Consider the following 20279-nt stretch of genomic DNA (forward strand, 5'->3'; position numbering starts at 1 on the left):
CATATCTGTCTAATCAGAAGCTGAAGGCACCAGTTCTGTCAAGACTTATGGTAAAACAATGCTTCTGCAAGGGAAAACAATGTTTATTCATCCAGAAGTTAAGCAATGTCTGTCTTTCTCCCTTTGATTTGGAATATAAATTTGTGGACTGTTTACAGGTCTTATACCCCCACTCCTCAAATATTTCTTGGTGCTTTGACAGTAAGACCTATCTAGAAATAATAAACCAAATCCTTTTTCACTAGTAGCTGTGATCTAGAAAGTATGGCATTAGGAAATGCTATCGTTGTGGCCTTTAAAAAAAAAAAAAAAGTCTATCATCATTGTGCAGGATAATGCCCAGGAAAGTGTTTTCATAGGTTCTAAGCACACATTTCACATGTATTAAGCTGTCACTGCAATCATTTGAAGGTTACTGTACTATGTTTCAGCAAATTTCCTATCAGAAGAATCATTCATTCTTCCATTTGTTCATTTATTAATTCATTAAAAATACTAAGTTCCCATCAGGGGCTGGGTAATGTAGATGCAAAATTAAACCAAAAGTCTAAATTCTTGGGGACTTAGTCTTTTCCCAAATTGGTCTTTTCATCTCCATTGTATTCTAGCTACAACTGGTACTCTCTGCTCTCTACTGTCCCTCTCCCTCCCTCTTTTATCTGTAAGGCCTTCCTTCCCCCCTGCCTCTCCCTCTCCTTGAGCTGGAGCCACTCAAGAGTGTGCTTCTCCCACATTCTGCAAAAGCCATAACACAGGCCAAGTTCTCAATAGGCACTAAGGAAAAATACTGTATTTAGTAATTTCAAAAGCCAGTACATAGTGGCACACATAGCCCTATTACCATAAATAACCTACTTTTACTATACTTCTGTCAACTAACCTTCCAAAAAGTTACCAAAAGCATTTCTCCCTCCCAACAATCTAAGGAGGTTCTAGTTAAGAGTAACAAATAAATAACCAAAAACAATTCTTCTCTCAATGATCTGTGGCTCATGTGTTCTGCATGAGGGTATTCAGCTGGGAAGACCCGTAGGCAATCATGAGGGGCACCAAAAGCTGGAAGCAACAGGAAGTGGGAACATTTTCCTACACCCGATTTATCTCAGTGTGGTAATTCCCCACCAAAAGTTCCATTTGGGCAGACATAGATGAGAAAACGCCCAGAATCATAGATTTTGAAGTCTTGAAGTTACCTCATCTGGTCCTATTCCCTCACTTTATAAAGAAACCAAAGCTCAAGAAGAGGATATGGCTAAGATTACACAGCTTATCTTTGGGGCAGGAATCAAAGATGAGACACCTGCCTCCCAATCTGAACACAGAGTCCATTCCTCTCTCCAGAACTGAGTTGAGTGCATGCCTGTGAACAGCCCTTGAGGCAGTAGCTTCTAGTATTACACACACACACACACACACACACACACACTGCCTTTCCAGTTACTCCCACTGCTTTTCCCTGGTACACCTCTGCCTTCTTTTTTTTTTTTTTAATGTTTGTTTTTGAGAGGGAGAGAGACAGAGACAGAGTGCGAGCAGGGGAGAGGCAGAGAGAGGGAGTCACAGAATCTGAAGCAGGCTCCAGGCTCTGAGCTGCCAGCACGGAGCCTGATGTGGGGCTCGAACCCACGAACCATGATCACATGACCTGAGCCGAAGTCGGAGGCTTAACTGACTGAGCCACCCAGGCGCCCCCACCTCTGCCTTCTTAAGGCAACTAGAGACGGCCCTGGGACTCTCATTCTCTGTGCCAGTGAACGGCTGTCTTGAATAGCAAGCCTGCTGTTGCTCTGTGAAATGGGGCTATTTTCTGCCCTTTCCTTCAGTTCAGAATTGTGATTAAGAGCAATGAGATGTTAGCCATCAAGGAATCTTCCATTCTTTGAAGAAAACTTAGAGTGGGGATCCAATAGGGCATTTGCATTGTAATTAAGTCCTGCTAATATTAAGCCCAAAAGTTAGATTCCAGCATTTTATAAAGACTGATAATACTTTTGATCTTTCTACATTTAATCCTTTTAAAAATAGCATAAACGCTTGCATGCAAATTTAAGTAACAACAATAACTGACACCTGGTCCTCATTAGTGATTCTGGTAGGTGAAGATAGAGTAGGTGTCATTATCCTCAATCCTTCCTTAGAAGGGAAAACCAGTTCCGAGAAGCTACCTGTCTTGCCCAAAGCCACATAGGTAATAAAATTCAATGCTGGAGGAGCACCTCGGTCAGTGCCAGACTCCTGATTTCGGTTCAGGTTATGATCTCACAGTTTGAGCCCCACAGGGGCTCTGCACTGACAGTGAGAAGCCTACTTGGGATTCTCTGTCTCCCCCTCTCTCTGCTCCTCTCCTGCTCACTATCTCTCTCTCTCTCTCTCAAAAATAAGTAACCTTTAAAAAATGCAATTCTGGAGCAATGATCTTATCTGAGGCTCCTCTTTGTGCAATTTAGCCTTAGAATTCTCTGCCCACATTTTCATTTCAACAACACTGAGGAGCTACCTTTTCTGTTACATTTAAGACATGTGAGTCATTTCACAAGAAGCACAGCTGGACCCTGCAACTTCAGCAGCAGCCCCAAAAGGCAGGCACTTCCCTCTGCTGGGAACTATCTGATACCAGGGAATTATGGGAGGGTAAACTTCACAAACAGGATTAACCTTTAGGATGATTTTAATTATTCAAAATTTTTTCTCTGCATCCTTTCAAAAACAATGAGATGGCTCCTAGCTCTGAGGATGATTGAATCAAAAGGGTTGTATTAATACATTTGTTAATTTTTTTGTTTTCAACTTAGCTGAGATTTTTTTTCATTATTTTTTGTAGTAATCTCTACACCCAACATGGGGCTCGAACAAATGACCCCAAGATCGAGAGTCACATGCTTTTCTGCCTGAGGCAGCCAGGCGCCCCTTAATTTGTTCTTTTTCTTTTTTTTCTTTAATGTACTCCTATAGACACTGAGAAAAAGATTTGGAAGGCTATATATATCCCAAGTTTTGCATTAGTTGTTTCTGAGTATAGATGTATTATTATTCATGCTAATCTGTATTTTTTCATATATATAAGAGAGAGAGAGATTTAGTAATAGGAAAATAAGGATCCCACTTGTAAGTGCAATGGATAAAGAGCTGAACTCACAGAAACAGGGAATAGAATGGTGCTTGCCAGAGACTGCGGAGAGGGAGAAATGGGGAGAGGTTGGTCAAAGGGCACAAACTTCCAGTTCTAAGGTGAGTAAGTTTTGAGGATCTAATATACAATATGATGACTATAGTATTATATACTTGAAAGTTGCTAAGAGAGTAAATCTTAAATGTTCTCACTATAAAAAATAGCAATGTATACATATATGAAATCATTATGGAGTTATATAATGTTATATGTCAATTATATCTTAATAATTGATATTAAGCTGGTGGGGGGTCAAACAATACTTTTTATTTAAAAAATTTTTTTAACATTTTATTAATATTTTGAGAAACAGAGAGAGACCATGTGATCAGGGGAGGGAGACACAGAATCCGATCTGGGCTCCAGGCTCCGAGCTGTCAGCACAGAGCCTGATGTGGGGCTCGAACCCACAAATCGTGAGATCATGACCTGAGCCAAAGTCGGACACTTAACTGACTGAGCCACCTAGGCGCCCCAAGACTTTTTATTTTTAAAACATGTTCTTCATTCTGATAAATAGGAAAGGGGTTGTCTCCACAAGGGGTTGGGAAGCTCTATTACTGTAAACCAAGTGCATGAAAAATGCAAATAGTTCTATGCTGCCAGACCAGAACACTTGTTCTACTTCTCCCTGTAGGTACTCTCAGCGCCCAAGAATATAAAATAATATACCAGGACTCCAATTTTACACAAAGATTTTAAGAACTCGTTTTATATATTAAAACCATATTCAACCTATGAAATTAAATTTAAGAATTGCATAATTTCTTAAAACAATTTTCAAGCTTGCTGGGGTCAATTTGAACTGCACCCCAACCCCTAGGAGCACTTTTCAGTTTCATTATTGAAGATTTTTCTATGAAGAAGTTTGGGGAGCCCTATGGCAAATAGCACCATCTTATTTCCCTCCCTTTTTAAGAAAGACTAAGTGACTTTCCCTGTTAGTTTAAAAAAAATCCAATTTTTCCTCATCTATAATTTTTTAAATTCCTTATAAAGCAGGTGGCAGAAAACATATGACCAGGCAAATCTAGAAGCCCACAGGGGCATAGTTCACCCTACCTCCCTTGCCCAGAGGAGAGAGAACTACCTGGCCTGGCATCTTGGGTTCTGAGCATGGTGAGCCCTGGGCTGTCCCATTTCTGCAGGGCAGCAGACCACTGCACAAGGTACTAATTCATTCATTCCATAAATGTTTATTGAGCAAAGCCTGAGAAAGGCCTCTTAGGGGACAGTGGGATCATTCACAAGCCAACGGTCAGGTCTAACGGATCAGATGTGGACAATCAATCTTTCATTAGACCTCAAACCACCTCTAGGATAAAGCAAACAGGGTCCTTGCCCCATTCACTCACTAGCAGCTGGGTGGGACCAGGCAGGCATTCTGGAACAGCACTGCTGCTTGAGAAAGGCTAAGGCAGTTACTCATGACCAAAACTCCTGCACCCTAAGTGGCATAACTCTTATTCCTTTTAATTTTTTTTAACATTTATTCATTTTTTGAGAGACAGAGTGCGAGTGAGAGAGGTGCAGAGAGAGAGGAGGAGACAAAGAATCTGAAGCAGGCTCCAGGCTCTGAGCTGTCAGCCCAGAGCTGGTCTCGGGGCTCAAACCCACAAACCCATGAGATCATGACCTGAGCCAAACTTGGTCGCTTAACTGCCTGAGCCACCCAGGTGCCCCATAACTCTTCTAAACTGCTTTGAACAGTGTCTGGCACTTGTGAGAACTCAGTAATAGTAATTTTTGCTGTTACTAGACCAGGTTACCCTTAATCACCAAAAAAGTTGAAAGATCACAGGTTTAAAATCAGAGAGGCTAAATTTGCATCCCAGCTATTGTTTACTAACTATGCGACTAAAGGAAGTGATCTTTCTAAGCCTCAGTTTCTCAGTGGTAAAATGGGTTAACTGACAATATAGGATCCCTCATGTGGCTTTTTGAGAACTAAAGACACATTACACACAAAGAAGAGTGGCCCATAAGTGCCCAATAAAGACAGTCAATAATGCCACTGCCATGCCTCCTTCCCCACCACTCTTGACAGTTCCCAGCATCCGGGACACCAAACTAAGGGACAGAAGAACTACAGGGGTAAAGGGAGGGGAGGGAGCACCTGGAGACTTTCCACAGAAACCCACAAAGTCCTCTACGCCTTTCAACCATCCTCTGTTTGGCTGCCACAACCAACTGACAGCTGGGGCCATTATTCCCTCACTGGGAATGGCTGCCAAGAAGGGGACAGGAAGCTGGACAGCAGTTTGAATCCGTCCCACCTTCCAGTGTCTGTCTGTCTGTAGCCCACTGGGCTTCCTCTGCACATCTCCGCCAGGCTCTGTGGGTCAGGAGGCCGCCAGGAGATCCAGTCTGCTCTCATCCAGGGTCCATCCCTACCCAGCGCCCAAAGCTCTGGAGGCTGCTGGTCAGGAACCAGCGCTAAATGAAAATAAGGACTTTTCATTCAGACAGAAAATAGAGCCCCTCAGAGTCAAAGAGGATTGATAAAAGCAGGAAGGAAGGAAAGGGAAGAGGAGGCAGGATGGGTGCAGAGAAAGACACCCACTTCGTAACCGCTGATGGAGCCCTATGTCCTAGCCTGCTGAAGCAATTGGTTTCCCGCGCTGAAAGATGCGAAGTCCCATTCCTGGGATTTGTAACTCACGACGGGACGAGGTCTGGGTGCAGGGAGATAAAATTCCAAAACAAACTGCTTGTTTTCCAAGTACACCTCATGGGCTCCCAACCCCGCCTTCCCAACACCCCACCTGTAGACAGGTCCTGACGCCCTACCTCACTTCACCTGAGCAATGTGGGGGCAGCTACTCTGCAGCCGGGCCCCGCCAACGGCCAGCCCGAAGCCCAGGGTCAGTCCTCAAACGCCCCCAGGAAACCCGACACGGCACGTCGGCTTCCTGAGGACGCGGCCCCCGGAGGAGCGGACCTGGCTCTTAAGTAGGGGCAGATTTGAAGGGACCTTGCCGATTGCCAAAACGCTGCTCACGCTTTAGAACTCCGAAGACTACAAAGCATCAGTCAACACCAACACCGCCCTCACTTAAGAGGAGGAAAGAGAGTCCCAGAGAGGGAAAGAAAGTTGCCCGAGATAACACCCCGAGTGGGCAGAGAAAGACTAGAACTTTAGTCGCAGCGGGGCAGGGAGAGCGTCTCGCCGCCTCCCGCGTCCTCGAGTCCGCAGACCGAGCAGGGCAGTGCAAACCCCGAAACCCCGGGTGGCGCGCGTTACCTTCCTCCGGAGCCGGCGCTGCGAGCCTCCTCTCCCCCAAAGGCGCGCCGGTCGCTCTACCCTCGCCAGCTCGCGGGGCAGTCCAGGTGCAGCCCGGCCGCTGTCAGCGCGCGGAGGCGGGTGCAAGCTCCCCCCTGCGGGCGGCGGGCGGGCGCGCAGGGGCGGCTCCGGGCTCGAAACCCAATGGCGTGGCGCCCGCTCCCCGCTCGCTCCGCCCCCGGCGCTCCTCGCCCGGCCGGCTCTCCAGCCCCTTCTCCCTCTTCCCTCCGCCCCTCCCAGTCGTTCTCTTCCCCTGGCCCTCCCCACCGGACCTCCTCCAGCGCACCTTGCCTCGAAGCAACTTCTTCACTGTGCAAATGAGGAGTGCAGTTATTTTGAGACCACTGTGCGTCGGGAGAACGTGGCGCGCAAGGAACCCGTCCGCTCAGAGAAAAGTGGGAAAGCGGGAAAGCGGATGGGATCAAGATGCTTTGACCGCTGGAGACGTCAGTTTCCTAACGTGTAAATTAGATAAAAAATACCTCACAGGCGGCTGAGAGGATTAAGTGACGTGATGCTTGAAAAGTTTCCAATAATATCTAGATAAGTTGTGAGCGTGATGTACACAGACTGAGCCACCCCATGGGTGTGCAATGCTGGAAGGTGCTGGAAGGCATGGTATCACGGCCAATTAAAAAAAAAAAAAGGTTATCAATGATGGGGTGAGCCGAGGTAAATTTCCGAAAGAGGTAAACCTTAAGGCTGTCTCCATTCGTCTCATCTCCCCGCTTTGTGTTGTCCATCCAGTTGAGGGTGGCCCAGGTCTGCCTTTGGTTCTTCCAAAAATCTTCCTTCTCTCAAACTTGGAAATGCTGATCCCCACAGACCTCGGTCAATGCTGGGTGCTGGGCTTCTAACCTGGCCCAAGAATCCTTGTGCTGTGTTAGTTTGTGTATTCTGGCTTTCACCCAAGCTTTGAGAGTCTCATGTGTCCCTATGCTGGGTGGGCACTAGGGGATGCAAAAGAGGAAAAACCACTCATCTTGCCCTTGAAGAGACAAATATGCAAGTAATTTCAATTTAGTTGTAATAACAGCTAGAATAGGTGCGTACGGTGTTACAGAGTCACAAACTCTGGGAGAAGAGGGCAATACAAGTTTAAATACAGATGTGACCAAGATAATGTCTTGAAGGAGGGCTATAACAGTCAGACAGAAGGCTGCAGACAGTGGCTGCAGAAAAGCAGGCAAAGACATGCAGATACCTGTCATATGTTGCACAGGGTTTGTCGACAGTAAGACAGAGATGAAACTAAAGAAGTAGAGGCAAGAAGAGCAGCCAGGCCTGCCTTGCTGAGGGAAGCACACTGTGTCTTTTGGTGAGGGCTGCTGGTGAATGATTTCTAACAGGGGAGTGGTCTGACCTCATTTGTCTGGTATCTACCTTCCAGTGTTGTTTGTGTGCGCCTTGGTAATCTCCTTTCTGTCCCTTTCCAACCTGGAAGGCAGGCACTGGATCTTCCTCACCTGTGAGTACCCTGCATGCTTAGTACAAAGCTTTGAAGAACTCATTGCTCACTATTCCCAGTGCCACTCCTCCTAGAGAAAAAACAGCAACACCTGCTAGAGAAAGTCTAAGATGTTAGAAGCTAGAGCCTTGATATTAAATGGCCAAAGTTCAAATACTGGGCCCACCACTTTCTAACAAGACCTTCAGCCAGTTACGTAACCTCTCTCTGCCTTACTTTGCTCATTTGTAAAAGAGATGATAATAATGCTCCTCTCTAAGGCTACTGTGAAGCTTAAAATGAAAACGTGCATGTGTATAAGCTTAGTGGCTTGCACAAAGGAAGTACTGAGTAAATCTTAATTAATATGATTATATGAAATCAGCAGAGGCTTATTCCTCTTAACCTATAAGATTTTGCCATTCTTCAAAATAGTTTGCATGTAAATGACATGCAAGTTTCACAAATATTCTCTGTTGATATTGAAAGGAAAAGCAAGGGGTTAGGGATAAGACTGGGTTAGTGTACAGACTTTGGTGTGTGTCCCAACTCTACCACTGGACTCTACAACTGGCCGTGGAACTAGCCAGTTGCCTTTGGACAAGTCACTTAACTTCTTTAGGCCTCTGTTCCTCTTCTATGAAAGAGAAATGCAGTTGACCCTTGCACAATATGGGTTTTAACAGCATGGGTTTACTTATATGTGAATTTTTTTAAAGTATAAATACAATACAGTACTGTACAAGTATTTTCTCTTCCTTACAATTTCCTCAATAACATCTTTTTTTTAGCTTACTTTACTGTAAGGATACAGCATTTCATACGTCCACAAAATGTATGTTAATTGACCATTTCTGTTATTGGTAAGGCTCTCAGTCAACATAGGCTATTAGTAGTTCAGTTTGGGGGGAATCAAAAGTTATAGATTTTTGACTGTGTGAGAGAGGAGTGGTGAGGATAGATACCCCTAATCCCTGAGCTGTTCAAGGGTCAAGTGTGGTCATATTGCCTGTCCCATGTAAGGGAGATGCTGCAAAATACACAGCACATTGTGTGGCCCGACGTAAGATCTCAGTAACTGTGAGCTAAAAGTATGATAATGGTAAGAAGAAAGGTCTTATACATTTGGGAAAGGAAAAAGTCACCTAACAGTAATGCACTGGGGGAGGGAACGTAATCCCAAGAAAAAAACCAAAATCTAAGTGGAAAGGTTGATGCTGGATCTGTGTAAACTGGGACAGGAGTAGACGTGAGCCTAGAAACCTGCAGGTGGAGGGGCACCTGGGTGGCTAGTTGGTTAAGCGCCTAACTTTGGCTCAGGTCATGATCTCATGGTTCGTTCGTGGGATTGAGCCTGCATTGGGCTCTGTGCTGAGCCTGGAGCCTATCTTCAGATTCTGTGTCTCCCCCTCTTCTCTGACCCTCCCCTGCTCACGCTCTCTCTCTGTCTCTCAAAAATACATTAAAAAATTAAAAAAAAAAAAAAAAAAGAAACCTGCAGGTGGAGCCTTGGCCTGGAAGAGTTTTCAAGTCGGGCATGGGTTGTTGAAATCTGGAATCCCCCCTCTGGTCAGTTTTTGCAACTCTGTGGAGCTGAAATGAAATGGAGTGTCGTTTGCTAGGGTGCATATGGCTGGTCTCTGGGCTGTCATCCCAGAATGGTAGAATGCCATAAGGCTGGTGCTTTCAAATGAGAATCTGGGTTTAACCTCTAATACCACCCAGCCGTGACTTTGTAGTCACATCGCCAAGTTGTTTAGTTTTACCAGCTAGTTATTAGGTGAATATTTATATGTCAGATACTAGGCGTGAATCCTTCATGCTTGAAGTATGTCCCATCTATTTCAGAACCAAGGAATCCTTCTCACACATCAGGGCCCGGGACAAATGTCATGAGATTCTCCCTTCTTAGGTTGAATGAATTAATCCTTTGAACCTCTGGAACTCCCATGGTGTATTCCTCAAGCCTTTTCTTGGCATCGATTTCACTGTCTTTATAGTTTGTTGTCACAGGACATGGCACTCCTCACCTGTTTTAAATCCCACCCAGTTCAGGAACACCCCTTTTCTCTTTGCATTTTTTCTCACTACTTCCATCATTGCCCTGACGCCATTTCTACTTCAAATTCCTGGCACACTATAGGCACTCAATAAATTTTTATTAAATCACATTGCAGGCAGGTCTCCAAGAGTAGATGCATTACAGAGAGCAGCAGTGTTGCCACCATGGAAAAGTTAAAAAAAAAACAAACCAACAAACAAACTTCCTGTGCAGACATGACTTTGTCTTTAAGCAATGTGCATTTATAAGTTCTTACCCACAAAAAATTGAAGATACTGCTGAAATGCTGTACAATTACATCTGGTATGATAATGTGGTCAGATGACATATGCAGTAGGTATCAAATGTACAGCATTTAGAACACAATTCAGTCATGGTGCTGGGTCACCAAAGTAGAACTTTGGTTTTCTAAATAATTTGCAGAAACCGAGTATCTTTTTAACTTTTGGAAGTACAAAACTCTGGCCTTGAATCAAATCGTGTCAGCAATCTCTCCACAGTCTTTAATAACGCCTTGCCTTTCTACAGGGCTTTGTATTTTTCAAAGCTCTTTCACTTTAATTATCTTGTTTGATCTTCACATCAACCCTATGATGTAGGAAGGCCAGCTATTATTAGTATCTGCATTTTACAGATGAAGATAGGAGGGACTTGGGAGGATCAGGCCCTAAGCCCAGGCCAAATGGCAAACTAGCGACAAAGTCAAGGATCTACTATACCAGCGAGAGTTCTGATATTCATGAAATTTTGGCATTAATATTTATGACCTTTATGAGCAGTAATCTCATGCAGACATGTCTTAATTTATATTCATGTGCTTATAGTCTCATATAGAGTTCCTTTTATAAAGAAGAACCTTTGTAGTGATCATCTCCCTCAGATATGTAATAATTATAACTTCTCCAGTGCCTTTCATCTGTGCCTATCAACATGCATTCTAAGTATTCCTTTTTTTTTAATTTAAATTTTTTTAATATTTTTATTTACTTTTGAGAGAGAGAGAGACAGCGTGAGCAGAGGAGGGTCAGAGAGAGAGGGAGACACAGATCCAAAGCAGGCTCCAAGCTAGCGGTCAGCATAGAGCCTGACGCGGGGCTCAAACCCACAAACCATGAGATCATGACCTGAGCCTAAGTCGGACGCTTAACCGATTGAGCTACCCAGGCGCCCCCTAAGTATTCTTTTAAAAAACCTATAGGTTTACTCTCTAAGTATTTTAGACAAATTTTCTTATTTTAATGTTTAAAGAAAGAACAAATGTTACTTCGAAAAAACAGAAGACCTCCATTTATATGAGATTTCCTAGAATGGTTCAATAGAAAGAGACAGAAGAGTGTATGGCAGGGGCTGGGGGAGGGGCTGCTGGGGTTGATGGGTAGTTACTCAACACAGAGTTTCACTGTGGGATGTTGAAAAAGTCTTGGAGACGGATGATGGTGATGGTTGCAGAACAAGTAGTTAATGACACAGAACTACACATTTAGAAATGCTTAAATATTTTTAAAAAGCAAAATTTATGTTATGAATATTCTATAACAATAAAAGAGAAGAATACCATCTGTTTTTATTAATAGGAGATTCCCTCTAGTAGAAGGCTAGTTACAATGTACCTCATAATCTTTTTTGTTTTGCTTTGTCTTTTTGAAAATACCTCACCTTTATACTTGTTGTGGCAGAAAAGATACTGATCTGGAGGGAGTCCTACCAACCTTTTTTAAAAAATCCAAAATGGCTTGGGGCATGTGAGTGGCTCAGTCGGTTAAGTGTTCAACTTTGGTTCAGGTCATGATCTCATGCTTTATCAGTTCGGGCCCCTGTCAGGCTCTGTGCTGAGAGCTCAGAGCCTGGAGCCTGCTTCAGATTCTGTGTCTCACTCTCTCTCTGCCCATCCCCTGCTCACTGCTGCCTCTTTCTCTCTCAAAAAAAATAAACCTTAAAATAAATAAATAAATAAATAAATAAATAAATAAATAAATAATCCAAAATAGAGCTGAAGCTTATGTAAGGTAAGATACTAGTAGAGTATGAGAGCTCCTATTAACCAAGTGCCTCCTACTTGCCAGTATTGACTAATGCTTTTTCCCATTCTTTCATGTAATTGTGGGAGCAGCTGTGAGATAACATTTGAGAAACAAAGCTTTATGAAGGCTAGGTTACTTGCCCAGGGCCACACAAGCAAACATCTTTCCAAAAAGCTGACAAAACTCTGGAGCTGACTTCCCAGGAGGTAGTAGACTCTCCCTTCAAGTTTCAGTGATCTGGGTTATGCAGTTGGACTAAAGCAGGATAATTTCCTCAAGTATTCCTTCAAACACTACTTCCTCTGTGCTGTAATTACTGTAATTGCCTTCTCTCTAAAGAATTATTATGTCCTATGTGACTAGACTTGTGCTGTCCAAAACGGTAGCCACTAGCCATATGTGGTTATTGAGCACTAGAAATATGGCTAGTCTAGGGGCACCTGGGTAGTTCAGTCAGTTAAGCATCTGACTCTTCGTCTGATCACAATCTCACCATCATGAGATTGAGCTGCACATCAGACTCTGTGCTGGGTGAGGAACCTGCCTAAGATTCTCTCTCTCTCCCTCTCCCTATGTCCATCCCCTGTAGGTGGATGCATGCTGTCTCTGTTTTCTCAAAAAAAAAAAAAAAAGTATTGAAAAAAATGCCTAAAAGAAATGTGGCTAGTCTGGATTGAGATGTACTCTCAGTGTAAAACACCTACTTAAAAAAAGAAGTGAAATATCCCATTAACAATTTTTGCATTGATTACATGTTGAAAGATATTATGGACATATTGAATTAAGTATAGGATATTATCAAAATTAGTTTCACCTGGGGGAACCTCGCTAGTTGAGCATCCAACTTCAGCTCAGATCGTGATCTTGTTTCTTGGGTTCAAGCCCTACATTGGGCTTGTGCTGACAGCTTGGAGCCTGCTTCAGATTCTCTGTCTCCCTCTCTCTTGGCCCTCCCACGCTCATGCTCTCTTGTCTCAGAAATAAATAAACATTTTAAAAAGTTTAATTAGCTTCATCTGTTTCTTTTTACATTTTTCATTGTGGCTACTAGAAATTTTTAAATTAAATATGTGGCTTTCATTATTCTACTGGATAAAGCTGCTCAAGGTTGCCTGGGTCACTTTCTCTACCTCAGCTTCCCCCTTGAAAGAAGGGGCATATTACTTTCAAGTTATTACATACAGAATAGAAGACACATATTGATAGAACTTGCCTTTATGTTCATTACTTTGCTTTCAAAGCACAGTAATTACAAAATGTTGTCATTACTACTGACTGGTATTTTTATCCCCTATTCCTTTTCAAGTACAGAGGAATCTTGATTAATCATACACTTGAAGAATGGAATGTCTGGTAAAAATAAAACAATCTTGTTATATCTCTTGTTTATTCAGTTACTCATTCATGTATTCATTTCATATTATAAATATTTATTGAATGACACATTATGTACATGATAAATGGCTATGAGAAATTCAGAGATGAACAAGATAAGTGTCTGATGCTGACGCTCTTTCAGAAATATATTAGATTCTTTCCTGGTCTTTAATACTGAACATCTCAGGCAGCGTGATATAATGAAAAAGCCGTGGCCCAGGGGACATAAGACCCAGGATCTAGTCCTCCTTTTATGAGTTAGGTGAAATGAGCAGGTCTTTTTAGATCTAACTCATCTACAAAAGTATAAAAATATCCACTTAGCCTATTGCAAAAATAAAATAATGGAAATGATAATCACCTAATTGCTATTTCTTGTTTATTAAAAGACACTGTAGTAGAAGTCAGAAGATTTTGCTTCCTTTCTGGACCCAACTAACAAAATGGTCTGTGGCTTTAACCTCTCAAGACTTGGTGTCCTTACCTCTAAACTTAAGAGGTTAGGGGCACCTGGCAGGCTCAGTCAGAAGAGCACACAACTCTTGATCTCATGATCATGCGTTCAAGCCCCACACTGGATGTAGAGATTACTAAAAAATGATAAACTTTAAAAATAAAGTTGTGAGGTTTGACTGCATAGATTCCAAGATCTCTTCCAGTTCAAAATTTCAGGTTTTAGGACTTTATGATTTTAAAATAATCATTCTCTGCAGATCAGCCTTTCCATTTACTAGGGTCATAATTATGTCAGTTTTCTAGCCATAGATCTTAAAAGACTTAAATATACTAGAAGTTTCTCTGGAAATTGTGCTTATTTTTTGTAGATAATCTTTGCAGTGGATTATTTTACAGGGCATTTTGCCCTCTGCATCTTTTGTTCTTAATTTTTTAATGTTTATTTATTTTTTAGAGATAGAGATAGAGCATGAGAGGGGAAGAGACAGGGAGAGAGGAAGATACTGAATCTGAAGCAGACTCCAGGCTCTGAGCTGTCAGCACAGACACTGACAGGAGTCCTGAACACACAAACCATGAGATCATGACCTAAGCCAAAGTTGGACGACTGAGCCACCTAGGTGCCTCTGTCCTCTGCATCTTTAAAATCCAAATGGAGGGGGGCCTGGGTGGCTCAGTCAGTTAAACGGCCAACTTCAGCTCGGGTCATGATCTCGCAGCTTGTGGGTTTGAATCCCACATCAGGCTCTGTGCTGACAGCCTGGAGCCTGGAGCCTGCTTCAGATTCTGTCTCCTTCTCTCTATGTACCTCCCCCGCTCAAAGTCTCTCTCTCTCTCTCAAAAATTAAATTAAAAAAAAAGAAAAAATTTTTAAAGCCAAATGGATGAGGACAAATTGTGAAGAAATAAAAACAACTATTTCAGTTATCTATTGGTATGCAGCAAACCACTCTAAAACAGTGGTTAAAACAACAGTTTCTTATTTTTCATGGTTCTGTGGTTGGGTGTTTCTGCTGCTGCTCACTCACTGATGGGGGTTTTGTACACTGCTGCATTCAGCCGAGAGCTCAGCTGAGGCTGGAACATGGAAGATGGCCACTCATTCTCCAGGGCCGCCCTCCACATGGCCTCTCCTCATTCAGTAATCTAAGCCCAAAGTTCTTAACATGGCAGCTAAAGCCCAAGCATTACAAGAGGCGAGCCCCAAAGTGTGAATATCTGTGTCAAGCTGGCTAATGATCTTGGCCAAAGCAAGTTTTGGGGCCAAGTTCAGAGTCAACATGGGGGAGCCTGAGGATCTGGAGGCATGTTTCATTGGGGACCACCAGAGTGATAGTCTACCATCACTACTTCCACCCAACCGAGTTCTAATTAACAGAGATCTTACCTCCATTTCTCATATGCATCATGGATCATTCCATTCTTTACTTATGTGCTTTGTGCATACTCATATGTCACACTCCACTTTTTCTAAGTTTATTTATTTATTTTGAGAGAGAGATTGTGTGAACAGGGGAGGAGCAGAGAAAGAAGGAGAGAGAGAATGAATCCCAAGCAGGCTCTGCACTGTCCATGCAGAGTGCCATGCTGGGCTGGAACTCATGAGCCATGGCATCATGATGTGAGCCAAAATCAAGAATTAGACGCTTAACTGACTGAGCCACCCAGGTGCCCCACCACACTCCACTTTAATTATCAGTTTATATTTCAATTTTCCCTCACCAAAACCAAATGTTTGTGAATAAGGGAAGAAAAAGTGTCTTAACCCTTTCTTAATGTCAAGCATCAATCACAGTGTCTCCACATAGGAGGCATTTAATCAGCAACAGACTTAAATGAACAGACTTGAATTCTTTGGAACTTCACCCAGTGCCAAAAGTAGAGCATCTCATTTCGTATTGCACCAGAGCAAGGATTCCTGACGTAGTCTCTTTATTTTCACTAACTTCTTCCCACAATTTATCATCTCCTTCACTTATAAACATAAGCAGCAACCACAGTAGTGTGATCTACTGGTGTGAGTTTACCACCAATGGAAACCCCAAATGTTTCATATCAGATGACTTGTTGTAAATACTGTAAATACTACCATTTAAAAAAATTTTTTTAAATAATTTGAACAATCCATTTTAATAAAATTAGTTTTCTTTGTAGTCCCAGGCATTTTATTTTATCCCACTCAGAAATATTTTCTGAGGAGTACAGGCCTTCACCACACTGCCCAGGCTATCTGTCTCAAAGAAAAGGTGAAGAACCCCTGACCAGATATTTAACACCCAGACATTGGGAGACATTTAATATCCTTAGGAAGATCCTCCCTCCTCACCTCTCTAGAGCCATATCAACACTATCTTGTTTGAAAAGCAGATTCTCAAGCTCTCAGAAAGTCTGGGGGTGGGGTCCAGTACTCTGTTTCTACAAGCCTCGTAGGTAATTCTGATGCAAGCTAGAGTTTGAGAACCATTGAATGAGGGAAAACAGGAGTGAATTGACACAACTATAAAAAGGTGGCTGGAGACCATTTAATGAATCAATGAGTATAGATAAATACTGACACATATCTCCTACTTCCTCAGCAGTGGGGGAAGTACTATAGGAAAATGCTCTATATATTAATTTCAGGCATGATAAGGCAGATATATAGACATGTTAAAAAGACCTTAGTCTCTACATTTAAGATTAGTGCACTTTATGTACATTACATATCAAATTTAAAAATAACTATATAGATGTGTGTAATACATAGTTCCCGCCTTTGAAGAACTTTCCATTCACTTTAGAAGTCCATTTATTCAATCATTTATTGAGGATCAGACAGTGTGCTGAAATGTTATGGATACAACAGTGAATCATCCAGGCATGAAATCTGTCTTCATGAAGTGTGCATTCTAGTGGAGGAATCAGAAAATAGACAAGCAGTTATAGACAGTGGTAATGTCCATCATAATTATGAATAATATGTAGTACTAAATAATTACCTTAGTTTATTGATTCTAAGACAAACTTTCTTATAGCTTATTCTTTCCAAAATAAAGATGTGTCTTACATTCTGTGAGTGCCAGTTTCATTAGAAGGGTTTCTCTAATGGTATGTAACATAGTGGTTGCATTATAAAGTTGATGGCTTTGTAGATTTTGTGAAATTTGATAAATTCTAAACTATTAAGTATCACAGGGGTTCAGGGATATGGAGATTCATAAGCACTCCAAGTGTTAAAAAGGGCTTCAAGGGTAAGGTGAGACCTGAGCCAGGCTGAAAAAAGAGTAGGATTTTTAAGAGAGAAAGAACAGGAGCATCTAGAGGTGAAGCACCCAAAGGGAAGGAGAAACTGACTGAGTGGTCACAGGCCTGGGTGGGACAGAGAAGGAGGTATTAGGGAGCAAGGGAGCTGACTGGCTAATAACTTGAAATCAGATTATAAAAGGCCCAGAAAATTGAGCAAATGATGCAGTTAAAAAATAAGGAGCAATGAAAGACCTCTGAGCAGAAGAATGAAAGATTAAATCCAAAATTGGTATTTGGAATGGACTAAGCATCAGGGGATTATATATACACACACACACACACACATTCCAATTTTGGTCACCACTGTTTGAGAAGGAAGGAGACACACTGACTCAGTACACAGAGGCTATGAGTTCCTGGCACGGCCGTGGCAAATACAAGAGTATTATATACACGTGAGCGTGTGGCAGAGACCAACGAGCCAACACCCACTCACTCCCCCAGACCTAGTGAGAGAGCACACCCACTGAGTGTTATTGCTTTTCAGCTGCCAGACCCGAATGACTGTGCTAGACCACTGTTGGCACCAGAGGCAGCCACACCAGCACTGGGCTGCTGACCATCACTCCCTCCCTTCTTGGGTCTCATGAAGAGCCTCCACTGCCCAAAGATTTGTCCTCTTTTTAAAGAAGTCTCATATTCACCTGCAAATTCATCATTTAATCTTTGCCACATCTATGTGAGGTAGGTGTTACCATCCCCATTTTACAAGTAAGGAGACCAGGGATCAGAGGTGAAGCGATTTGCCCAATGTCACAGAGTTAGTAAGTAGCTGAGTTGAGATTCAAACCCTCTTCTGTCTCCTCTCAGAGTCTGCACTTTGAACCTATAATTTCTATGAGTCTCAGCCCTAATCAAACTGCCAGATCAATGGTTTTGGATACCTCCCCCTGCCCCCGCCCCAGTTAGAGAGTCCAAAATTAGCACTAAGATAGCCTGAGTTTGGAGTGCACCCACATGTCCACCAAATTAGGCTTGTCCCTACCCCTTTATTAGAGACATGCTTGCCTTTCTCTAAGACTGGAACTTACCTTAACTCTTTGCTTAGAACTTTAGTTACTCTGCCACACAGAAAGCCCACCCTGAATCCCTGACTCCTTCACCTTCATCTGCCTGTCTTTTCCTCCCAGTTGTGGTCCTGATCCAAACTAGATAAATTTTGTACCCCCAACCTTGTTGGCCTTCCTGATTCTGAGCAACACCCCTGTCTGAAAATTGCTGCTGCTATGCCCCAATCCCTGAGACCCAATTTGCCAGTTAGGTCAGTGAGCGTCTACGGCTCCAATCTAAAAACTAGAGCTAGGCTCAGATTAAGGTACAGCTGGACCATAGCTTAAGATGTAGAGGTAAGAAGGAATCTGAGTAGAGAAACTAGGAAGGAAGGCAAAGAGCAGAACCAACACTTGGGCCCCAAAGCATTAAGCCAGAAGAACCAGGCAGAAAGAGGGAACCAGCCACGAGGGTGGAAGGCTGTAATTGGAGCCAATATTAAGGAGCAAGTGGGTGGAGAAGACAGGACCGAGATGAAAGCAGCACTGACTTCCCAGGCATTTGAATGTGGGGCAGGTCTTCTTACAGGATCTGTAAGAGATTGGGCAAGGTCACTAAGCTGGTCCAGACCTGGAACTGACTTCCTTCTGGCTCTAAGCCCTCAAGAACTATCAAGGATTGCTGGCTCCTCTGATCACCATCCAGACCAACCCAGCATCCTCCCTCACTCCACCCACATTCATTCACTTATCCAATTACCAAACATTTAAGCCACCACTAGGAGATAAAACTCCATGCAGGAGGAAATGTTGTCTATCTTCTTCATCACTTTTTCAAGTTTGTTTATTTATTTTGAAAAAAAGAGAGTGTGCACGTACTTGTGCATGTGCGCATGCCCTGAGCATAAGTGGGAGAGGGACAGAGAAAGAAAGAGAGAGAATCCTGAGGGGGCTACAACCCCAGTGAGGAGCCTATTCAGAGCTCAATCTCACGACTGTGAGATCACAACCTGAGCAGAAATCAAGAGGCAGATGCCTAACAACTAAGCCACCAGGCACCCCTCTTCTTCAGCATTTTAAGGCCTAAAATCCAGAACAATTTTTGGTACATGGTAAGCATTAGATATATGTTAGTTGAATAATTGAATAACCGATGAATGATCAGAAAATATTTAGTGTCCTAGAGTATATACTCCAAGTAGTGGCAGTAACTTAAATAGAGTGCCAAGCACATGTTGTTGGCTGGTATTCACCAAAGAATATAGGCTATAAGCTGTCAGCATGTACAGTTTTTAATCAGACTTATCCTATAATAAGTTCATTTAACATTTTCTATGACAAGAAATAGCACATAGATTTGAGAGAAAGCAAAAATACACAAATCAGGTTTTAGAACCTTAAAAATTTATTTTTTTTATTAAATTCCCAAACTAATCTTTGGTCAATATTATCCATGCTACTATTTGTCAGTGGTTTAAAAAGAATTTGCAACAAAGAATGCCTGAAGATGGCCAAACACAGTCAACATTATAGGTAAAAAATGATGGCATTTGATCACAAAATTTCCTTTGGAGTCCCCAAAGGAAAATATTGATGCAAAGCTTTGAAATTTTACTTTGGATTACTTCTTAGGGCACTAGATCAAATAACACTCAAAAGTTTTCAAGATGCAGGCAAACTCTCCATGCTGACAACAGGATGCTGTGGTTAGTCAGGCTGAAGCTCTGTCTGCCATCTGCATGCACAGAGCAAACAAAAGAGGACTCTGGGACTTGGACAGAAACCATGGCAAACCCTGAGGGGGACCTGAGCTTTGAATTAAAGGAAACCGCAAGCTACCACACCACACCACTGACCGTGAATATGGTTACATTTTGTATGACGGGGGCAAGGGCAGAAGGAATTTGGGTGGCTAACAGAAATGCTGCTGAGGCGTGGTTAGAGTTGTCTTACAGTGTCAGGGGAAGAGGACCCAGCTACATAGTCAGAAGGTCAGAAGGTCCATGACAAACTTGGGCTTCATCAGGCAGGAATTGCCATCTGCTGGGTGGGAAGAAACACTTAAACAAGTAACAGATGTCACATAAATAGGGCCTACAGAAGATTGCCTAAAATCTGGCTTATGATCATCAAAAGTATCAGTCTGAGCCTAGGGAATGGTTTACAAAATTCTGGTAAAGATCTTTCACC

At 42.6% G+C, this 20279-nt stretch overlaps 1 protein-coding gene across 6 annotated transcripts in view; it reads right to left on the bottom strand.

The window, feature by feature from the left end:
• SYTL2 (synaptotagmin like 2) overlaps window positions 1-6498 on the bottom strand; it is a 111429-nt gene extending 104931 nt beyond the window's left edge. For all 6 annotated transcript variants that reach the window (XM_029957004.1, XM_029957000.1, XM_029957003.1 and 3 more), the window contains exon 1: window positions 6414-6498. The gene's annotated coding sequence lies outside the window, so the exon portion shown is untranslated. The remainder of the gene's footprint in view (window positions 1-6413) is intronic.
• Between the last annotated feature and the right edge of the window lie 13781 nt (window positions 6499-20279).

The sequence above is a fragment of the Suricata suricatta genome, chromosome 11 (genome assembly GCF_006229205.1).
Source record: "Suricata suricatta isolate VVHF042 chromosome 11, meerkat_22Aug2017_6uvM2_HiC, whole genome shotgun sequence".
In the NCBI taxonomy this organism is placed as follows: Eukaryota; Metazoa; Chordata; class Mammalia; order Carnivora; family Herpestidae; genus Suricata; species Suricata suricatta.